Genomic DNA, 9,314 nt, shown 5'->3' on the forward strand with positions numbered 1-9,314 from the left:
TAGGTCAGGGAGAAAAAGTGCATTGATTTGCTAGAAACATAGCACTTTCAAGGGGAACTCAACGTAAAAACAAAACATGATGTGCAAAATGTGTTAAAGAAGTGCCCTAGGAGGGGGCTACCCCACAACCAATGCACGCGCGAGGATCAGGAGTTTTACGATAGAACGTGGAACGAACGGGTTGTCCAGACTGAAGCAGGCTCAACCCGAACTGAAACGTATCGAGGCAGAACGTTGATATTCTACTATGAACTGGATAGAGCATCATGAATACTTAATGGATCTAAATACCTTATGAACACCACACACACACATACACACACACACACACACACACATATATATATATATATATATATATATATATATATATATATATATATATATTATATATATATATATATAGGTATATAATATAATCCTTATATCAAATGACGTCATTACCCTATGTTTTACATACCTATATTTCCTTATTATATACTATATACCATTATTATATATATATACATATATATGTATATATATACCTATATTACCATACCCTATAGCCCATGATTTTCAGGCAGATTTGGCTTGACCACTAGCAGAGACATTTGCATACTTTTTTGCATCCCCTTTTCTTGCAAAAACGTAAACCATTCAGATCGCTTTGAATTTGCGAACCGTGCCGTTGATCAGCTGACTTAAGACCTGCACATCGGGTCACCATAGGTGACAGACCTTTGGTTTCCCGTCCCAGAACCAGTGCAATCACCAGGCTCGGAGAAGGCGGCTAACTCTGGCTAACAGCGGATCACAGCGGCACGGGGCGGCCGTGTCGCAGGGTTTCATGACGCAATCAAGATTGTTCGATCCACGATGGCAAGAGGTGCGGACACCCCAGAAGTGCTGCGCTGGAATTTGTCTGTTGTGATGGCGGGATCGGGCTGGCAGCAACAAACTGCACCTGGCTGGTACTCTGATCCCCAAATAATCATAGCAAAATACCCGGCCAAGTTTTTCTACGGCAGACTGGTTTCATCGATTCGTTGAATAAGCATACCGACAGGCGTAGAATAATGCCTTCGAGTGCTGTACAGGAGACATAACCCTTTGAACGTGGTATATGCTGGATTATTGAGAGCTGGGAACACCGGCGGTGTCGGCTCTCACACATGTAATATCCTGCATTTTATAGCGAATCCTCTTGATCCACAGCCTCCTCGTCACACCTGAGTTAAGTGCAGCACACGACTTAAGCATCATTTCAAGACCGTTGGTAAGGCCCTTCTCAGCTGAGCTCATTCAACCCGCCACTTTCCGGGGTTTAAAAGTAGCCAAGTTCAAGCTCCGGGAATACGTTGCGGACCGTTTCCGGTTGGCCCAGCCGATTTACAGTGCCTGTAGTTATGAATGCTCAAGCGGTCTGAGGCAACTCGTTTCATCCGAGTTCTTCGATCCCATCATTACACACAGCAGCATGACAGCTTTAGATGCCCTTCCCCCCCCCCCCCCCCCCCCCCTCCCACGTGATTGTAGGTGGCGACATACCACGAGCGACACTGGGCTGCTAGCTCGCACTTTACATACAAGCTGCGCACCCGAGTGCACTTGAGTGCCAAAACGTGCTGCAACTGACAACGACCACCTCCACCGAGCTGTCACGCGTGCGCTCACAGGGGCTTGCTGAATATGAGATGTCCCTTACGGAGGCCGGACGTGTCGCTACCCCAGACGTAATCACCCCCGCTGTCGTGATCACGCCTTCGCCGACACCGTTTCCACAGGGACGTCCAGCAGGGACCAGGGGCGGACGCTTTCGAGGCCGTCGGGTCTTGAACCGGCCACATCACATCCCGAAGCGAGCCCCAGCGGCCCACGGCGCCATCGCGGGCGTTTTGTGGAGACCAGAGCAGTCAAACGGGGGTCAGCGTGTAGCCCGCGGCGAAATGGGAGGGCTCAGGTGGCAGCCGGACGCCCTCAGCGCCGGCTACGACACCGTTATGCTCGGTGACACCGCCGCACGGCTCGGGCTTCTAAGAGCGTACTCCGCTGTGTCATGTTGTAAACCTCTGATTCGAGCAGGAAGAGCGTGTCTAGACAGCTTCAGAATGCGTGCTCAGGCTCTCTCAGAGTGTGTGGTTAGACCGACCGAGGGTGCAGTTCAGACGGGCCGAGAGTGCAGCTCAGACGGACCGAGGAGTGCAGTTCAGACGGACCGGGAGTGCGGTTCAGACGGACCCGAACTTCTATGTTGAACGGACTGGGAGGCATGTCCAGGCGGCTCTCAAATGCATGTTTGCCATGCAGTACCCGTAGTCTTCCATGTCGAAGGGCCTCGACCATATACTTTTAGTTGCATCGAATATTTTACTTGATATTCCGCAACGAGTGCTTTTTGGCGAGATTCCGCTGCAAAATGTAAGAATATGTTATATCAGAAGCCTTGCAAGCCATTTACTGGACTCGAGTAGAACGCATAAGAGCAGTACTGTCGTGCTCACCAGCATCGTACCAAGGCTTGACCGATATCATCGCCCATGCAAGGAGTAGTCCAAGGGAGCCTCTCTGCCTTATTCTGGCTCTTACAAGAATGTTTATATTCTTAAGAGAGTGTGCCACCTTTGGGACAAAGCTCAAAAGCATAGCCTGGTGAAACCTCACGGACAGTTATGTCTCACAACTGCACTGAGTAGTGGTACTTCAGCACTACCAAGACGTGATGAGCTAAGAATTTTGAACTTATGTTAAGTTCGAATCACATCGTTGACATTTTGGTACACAAAGTATTTCTTTCCTTTTTGTAGCCCAGATTGTATTCCTGGAATGGGTGCTCTTGGCGGAAATTCAATTGAAATATTCGCCTTTGCCTCCGCGACTGTGCACGAGAATGCCACGTCGTTGTTGTTCAAAGGTGGTATTAAAATTGGTATGATAAAGAATAAAAGCTACGTGCGAACAACCAACAATCAGGCCCTTGGCTCTTGATGTACCTTAAGTTTGGTGGTTAGAATGAGCCTCGCCTTGTATGGGAATGAACAACATTATTATTCGCATTTCAAAGCTTACTCAGATTAGGGGTTATTATTGAGCTCGAGTGGATACAAGAAAGAGGTCCAGAGAACAGAAACACGCACCCAAAACACGCGCACAAACACGAATACACTCGGCATGGCATAGCTAATAAACACATCTTGATTTATCACTTACATAAGAATCAAAGGAAGGTCAGACCGAGATGCTGCTTCTCTCTAAAGGCCTGTAATGGGCGACCTCCGGCCTCAGGGGGCAACTCAATGAATACAGCTGCACAACGATACATGAACCGCCGTCTGCCAAATTCCGAGTGGATTAGATGTCGACCAAAAAAGGGCCTGTCGTTGATTGGGGGCGGATTTTGAACGAACGGAATTAAGTGTTTGTTAAGACCGACGTTGCGCATGCGATATTTGGACAATATTTATGACATCCGGGCCCATGGGTGGACTCTGCCCATAGAAAACCCTGAACAACCACCTACGATTTCTATGACGCTGGAGCTCACCACACAAAATATGTCGATTCCCATCCCCAACACTTAGCGGCGCAGCCGTGCGGGAGCTACGTCACGCAGCTGTACCTTAATTCAGCGGTCGCCGCGACGATGCTGTGTTATTATTTGGCGCACTCAAGGGGCACGGAGAAAGCGGTGCTAATATCGCAAATGCGGAGAGTGGCGTGCGTTTCTTCTGATCCTCGTCACCTGAGTATAGTCTAGCTACAATGCCCCTCATTTCCGGGATAACGGATATCCAGCGCAATTGTTCCCTGCTGCATGTGCTGCCCATCCTTGATGCAACTCCAAATCAAGACCACCGTGAACAAGAAAAAAAAAACGATTCTGGAAATGTGCATCTCCTGTTCATGGATGACGGGATCGCAAACAGGTGAATGCCGTCACACGGTTTGGTGGTTTGCGCGGCCTTAGCGCAGCGTCGGCTAGCGCTCCTAGTTTAAAGAACATTTTTATCCCAGCAGCTTTGGGGGCCCAAGCTGGTCCGGCTGCACATAGAATCTGTCATAATTACGTAATAGAGTAAAGTAAAATCACATCAGACACATCAGACAGACACGTGGCCGAACACACACACACACACACACACACACACACACACACACACACACACACACACACACACACACACACACACACACACACACACACACACAACACACACACAACACCACACACACACACCACACACACACACACACACACACACACACACACACACACACACACACACACACACACACCACACACACACACACACACACCACACACACACACACACACACACACACACACACACACACACACACACACACCACACACACACACACACACACACACACACACACACACACACACACACACACACACACACACCACACACACACACACACACACACACACACACACACACACACACACACACACACCACACACACGTTGTCCTGAGGCTTGACTCGTGCGGGATTTTCCAGATATGGTACGGCCATGAAATTGCTAGTCGTTATCTTCAGTCGTTTCTTTAGTTTGCCAGTCGTTCCTTTAAACGCTGATGTCCTGCCACCAAGTTACTTCCTAGCTGTGTATTCAGCGCGGGTCAACGAGCTTTTGCCGCCTGCGGTTCGTGCAGCCCTTAGCGCGATGCCGCGCACCGGATGTTAGGATGCGGGAGTCTGAATGGCTATCGTCTGAAGCGATGGCTTGGTAAGTGTCCTCCTTACCTAGTGCTCGTTGTTTTTCCTTTGGGAGCTTTCTGTTTAGCCGTGTTCTGGGCAGACCTTAGCATTATTTTGCTGTGTACGGTATGAGGATGCGGTGGCTTGAATGGCTTGCTTGTCTTAGTCGTGTACTGGGCAGCCCTAAGTTATATTTGTTGTGTGTCGTGTGGAGATGTAGTTTGAATGGCTTATTTGTTTAACTTGCATAGGTTGTTCAGTTCCGGATCATCTTCTATTCGTCAGGCACCCTTGGTTTTATATCCTTATTTCTGCTTGACATTGTCTTGTGACCATGAGTTCCACCTTAAAACGTCAGTTGTCAGCTGAAATGTCCCAGTCATAGCTCAATGCCTTCGTTTATGCAGCACACATTGGTATATTGACGGTGGGTTATTTTCAAAACTCTGCCTTGGGAGGTACACTATACCATAATTCGTCTTCATTATGGTAAAGTGTACAGATAGCGCCAGTTACAGCAAAATTTTCCGCCCGTTTGTTTGAGCTTTTGCCACGAACTAAGGGGCAGATATATCCTGGCAATGTTGGAGGGATCTCTCATCCTTTTTCGCTCATTTGCCTTGTCTTATTTTACCTTGATCCATCATGATATGTGTCGTGTTTCCCTGTAAGCTTCGAAACAAAAACGTAGTCAGAATTCTCTAACATTGAGGCATCTGATGTCAGGATGCGCTTTTCCGGGAAACTTGGATGTTCTGCTCCAGTTTAAGGTTTCACGAACCAGCGGGAGGACGTGCGAGCCTTGCTTTTACTTCAGTCATTTTCCTGCCGGTCAAAGGTCGCAATGCCTTCTACCAAAGGCGCAACTTGATCACGTTGGGAGCTCTACGCCTGGTTTGCACACAGTGTTCGGCAGCAGAGAGCGGTTTTTACTAGGCTTGGCAGGCGGTTGTTGTGTGAGATCGGCGTGTTTTAGTCACGAGGTACGTGCGTTTGTTTTACTTACTATGAATTTCGCGTTACTCGTTAGGGAGAAAAACTGAGATTTAGATAACCGGCAAATGCGGAAGTGATCTGCTGCTTTTAGATAACAAGAGAACCATATCAATTTTGACCTGAAATGAGTTGGTGAGCCTGTGAAGTTGACTGCTGGCAGTGTATGTGAATCACACAGGTTTCACAACGTTTCGAAAACTGAGGTATGGCAGAGACAGGCTTCTGAAGAGTTTTAAGACCATAGTTCCATTGGTACGTATTCTAGTTACACCCAGCCTTAAACTTATTGCTCATAGTTTTTGTTGACTTATTGGAAGTGATGCAGCATATTTAGCGGTCTCATTTCAACGGCTGTCGTAACCTGCAGGCTGGGTGGCCTGATTCGATTTTGTATCTGGCGACCTTACTAACGACCTTGCTTTGATATTCAGCACGAAATTCACATTTGGCACACGTTGCGTACGGAATCGTGGTCGTTCATTCCGACTCTGATCGACCGTTGCTTTAGAGCCTTGTGGTACGTGAATTATTTATCACGAACGTTCACACCTAAAACATATCTTTGGTTTTATACAAAAAATTGGTCGATGCATGCTCCACCGGGGATAGACCAGGTTGAATTGCAATGCCAGTGTCATCAGGGGTTCTATCAGAAGATGTTTTTTGTGTTAGTAATACAACGTGGGGTACCGAAACTTCGCGGTATTCGGCTTTTTATTTGGGTGTTAGCATGCGCTCGGGTGGCCGGTTGGATACCCTTCGCTCGGGTTGGGGGGGGGGGTCAATGTGACCCTCCCAGTGAGATCTCGGGAACTAAGAGAGCTAGAGACACCGAATTCAACTAAGGTGTGTTGACCTGTACGTGAACTGTCTTAGTTCGAAGTTTGAGGTTCCTAGGTCATGACCTTCGGGTCAAATAATGTCAAACAAGGTTAAATTTCAGATTGGTCTCCTAAGGGTCCCTAGAAACTGGGCAACTGTTCTAAGTAAAATTTCACATGCTCCGTTAAGGTCGGTGACCTTGTTTGACCTTTTAAATGTCAGGATGACCAAAATAATATAAGACTGTTCTGAGTGTTGCATTTGGATAAGCGACAAAGATTACGCTAGGTGGTATGTTCCTAAAAACAAAATGTTAACCTGAAGCGTTTTAGGGTCAGTAACCTATTTTGACCTATAGGAAGTCCATGGAAGGTGTATAATGCGGTTCTTGCTATCAATATATTCGAAATAAGCACCAGAAGCCAGCCCATGCAGAAAGTTCGAGAGTAATAAAACAGATTGGTTTTGACCTTCGTCTGACCTCCATGCCTGACCCTCGGTAAATTCGTTAATTGAATTGTTGCATTGCCTAAGAAAGCATCTCAGATATGTCTGGCTTCGTCTAACACTCCGTTGTTGGATCGCATTGAACGATTCCCTAGAACGTGCCTTCGCCTGAAACCATGGCCTGGCTTTGACCTACTATAGGTCGTCGACTTTACAAGGTACATCTTAATTTTGATGTCAGACGATCCACTAATCAACTGTCTACAGCTATGCAATATTTGGCTCGGCTATGCCGCGCCGTTCGGAAACCATTCGGGGAAAACCTTCGGGAGGTCATTTTAACCCACACCCAAGCGTGTGTTAACCCCCCCAAAAGTGACGTTCTCAAAGAGCAGCTAACGATACTTGATGTCTGCAGACGACAGAACCTTTGAAGATCACCGTACATGCATCGTATGAATTCGTGTCTCGAGGACCATAAGGTCTTAGAAGACAAACTCATTTCCTCTCGGCCTCGCACTGCACCCAACGCACACAGCCTTCGCAACCCGCAACATCGAGGCGGACATTTTCAGATGGCGCGACGGCGGAGTGGCGTTATCACGACCGGGGACGACCGGGCCACCCCGCCACCGTCCCCAGCAGCATGCCGCCGCCGGCGCCCCGGCATCGCGCCGCTTCCGCCGCGATTTGTATCGCGCCGCGACGAAATTGTGTCGTCATTTTTCGCCGCGCGACGGAAGCACCCCGGCAGCCCTCGCAAGCAGGCGGTGCCCGGCGGGTTGATTTGTATGTTTGTTTTGCGAGTCCGTCTGCAGCGACTGGCAGATGTTGCCACTAGCAGGCGGCCATGGCGGGAGGCAGGAAATCAGTGAGCGGCGTGGGCTCACAACTAACTGCTATTTTGAGCTGTGCTGTGATTAATGTTCACTGTGATGGGGCTCCACAAAAACTGGTAACTGACGGGATGGGGGACGGTACCCGCTCTCCGGCAATTCCTGCCAATTTGTCTTAGCTGGCTATCTTGTTAATTAACCTGCCCGCTCTGGCACATGACTGAACAAAGCCACACGCAAAATAACGGAATGCTATACACCCATGATGATTTTTGAATAAGGTTGGGAAAGGTCGCGTTTTCATTTAGCGTATTCTCAAGGTCACATAAAGGCCGTCTGCTCTTTCCTTGTAGCTTGCCTTGAGCATGCTTGCAAACTATTCACGATGCGCTGTAGTCAGTGCGTTGGGTCAAATTGCTGCATAGCTGCACTTGACACCAAATTCTACTACCAAACGGTAGCCCTCTGGCTACATCGGAGCGTCATGGGCAACAGCGGGTAAAAGAGTAATATTTGGCTAAAGGGTGCACCACTAACAAATCACACCTCCAGAGCGTGCTGCTCAAAAGCGGAGAACAAAGATCAGTGACCTTTACTGACCCTTGGGTGCAAAAATGCCACCTGGAAAAATTCGATCAGTTTTTTTCCGTCGTAGAGTCATTAACGGCCAGAACCAAAAAGTCAACTTAGCTGAATCCATGACAGGAATTTCGCAACGACTTTGACCTCCAAAATTTAAGGTCCGAGAGATTTAAATTAGTTGAGATGTTCGGACGTGATAAACTTCTCTTTTGCTACGTTGACAGCGTGGTTTTCAAATCAGTCACCCTCATCAACGACCTTGCCGGCTCCAGATGGAATACCTTAACACGACGGCAGGACTATTATTGATCGTTTTTAGGGAAACCAGCCCATTGGGATGAGGATTCTAAATCCTAGTAAAGAAGCAGTTATAACAGAAGACGAAAACAGCTTTTCTTTTAGCTGCCCGAAGCCTAATCTAGCAAAACTCAAGGCCACATGGGTCACATGAAGCATGAAAATAGCCACCTTAAATATGTCTCGGTATGGATAACATACTGAAATATGGCTAGACACACAGAGATACATACATATCTATGTATGTATGTATGTATGTATGTATGTATGTATGTATGTATGTATGTATGTATGTATGTATGTATGTATGTATGTATGTATGTATGTATGTATGTATGTATGTATGTATGTATGTATGTATGTATGTATGTATGTATGTATGTATGTATGTATGTATGTATGGCTAATGAGCACTATTAAACTAACCGTAATCCTTACGCCTACTTCGCGGGCGATAACAGGTTCTCTGAGGCCAGCAATTTTTGGCTGGCTGTGGCAAAGGCTGGCGTCTAGCTGGTGAAGGCTGGTGTGACAGTTTTACGGGCGCAAGGCCTTTCCCGTAGCCAAATGTTCAAAGACGAATACCACAGCAACAAACGGGCTGGTTTTCTCGGACTTTGCTTCATC

The sequence above is a fragment of the Pollicipes pollicipes genome, unplaced genomic scaffold (genome assembly GCF_011947565.3).
Source record: "Pollicipes pollicipes isolate AB1234 unplaced genomic scaffold, Ppol_2.1 Scaffold_3447;HRSCAF=4054_pilon_pilon_pilon, whole genome shotgun sequence".
Taxonomy (NCBI): Eukaryota; Metazoa; Arthropoda; class Thecostraca; order Pollicipedomorpha; family Pollicipedidae; genus Pollicipes; species Pollicipes pollicipes.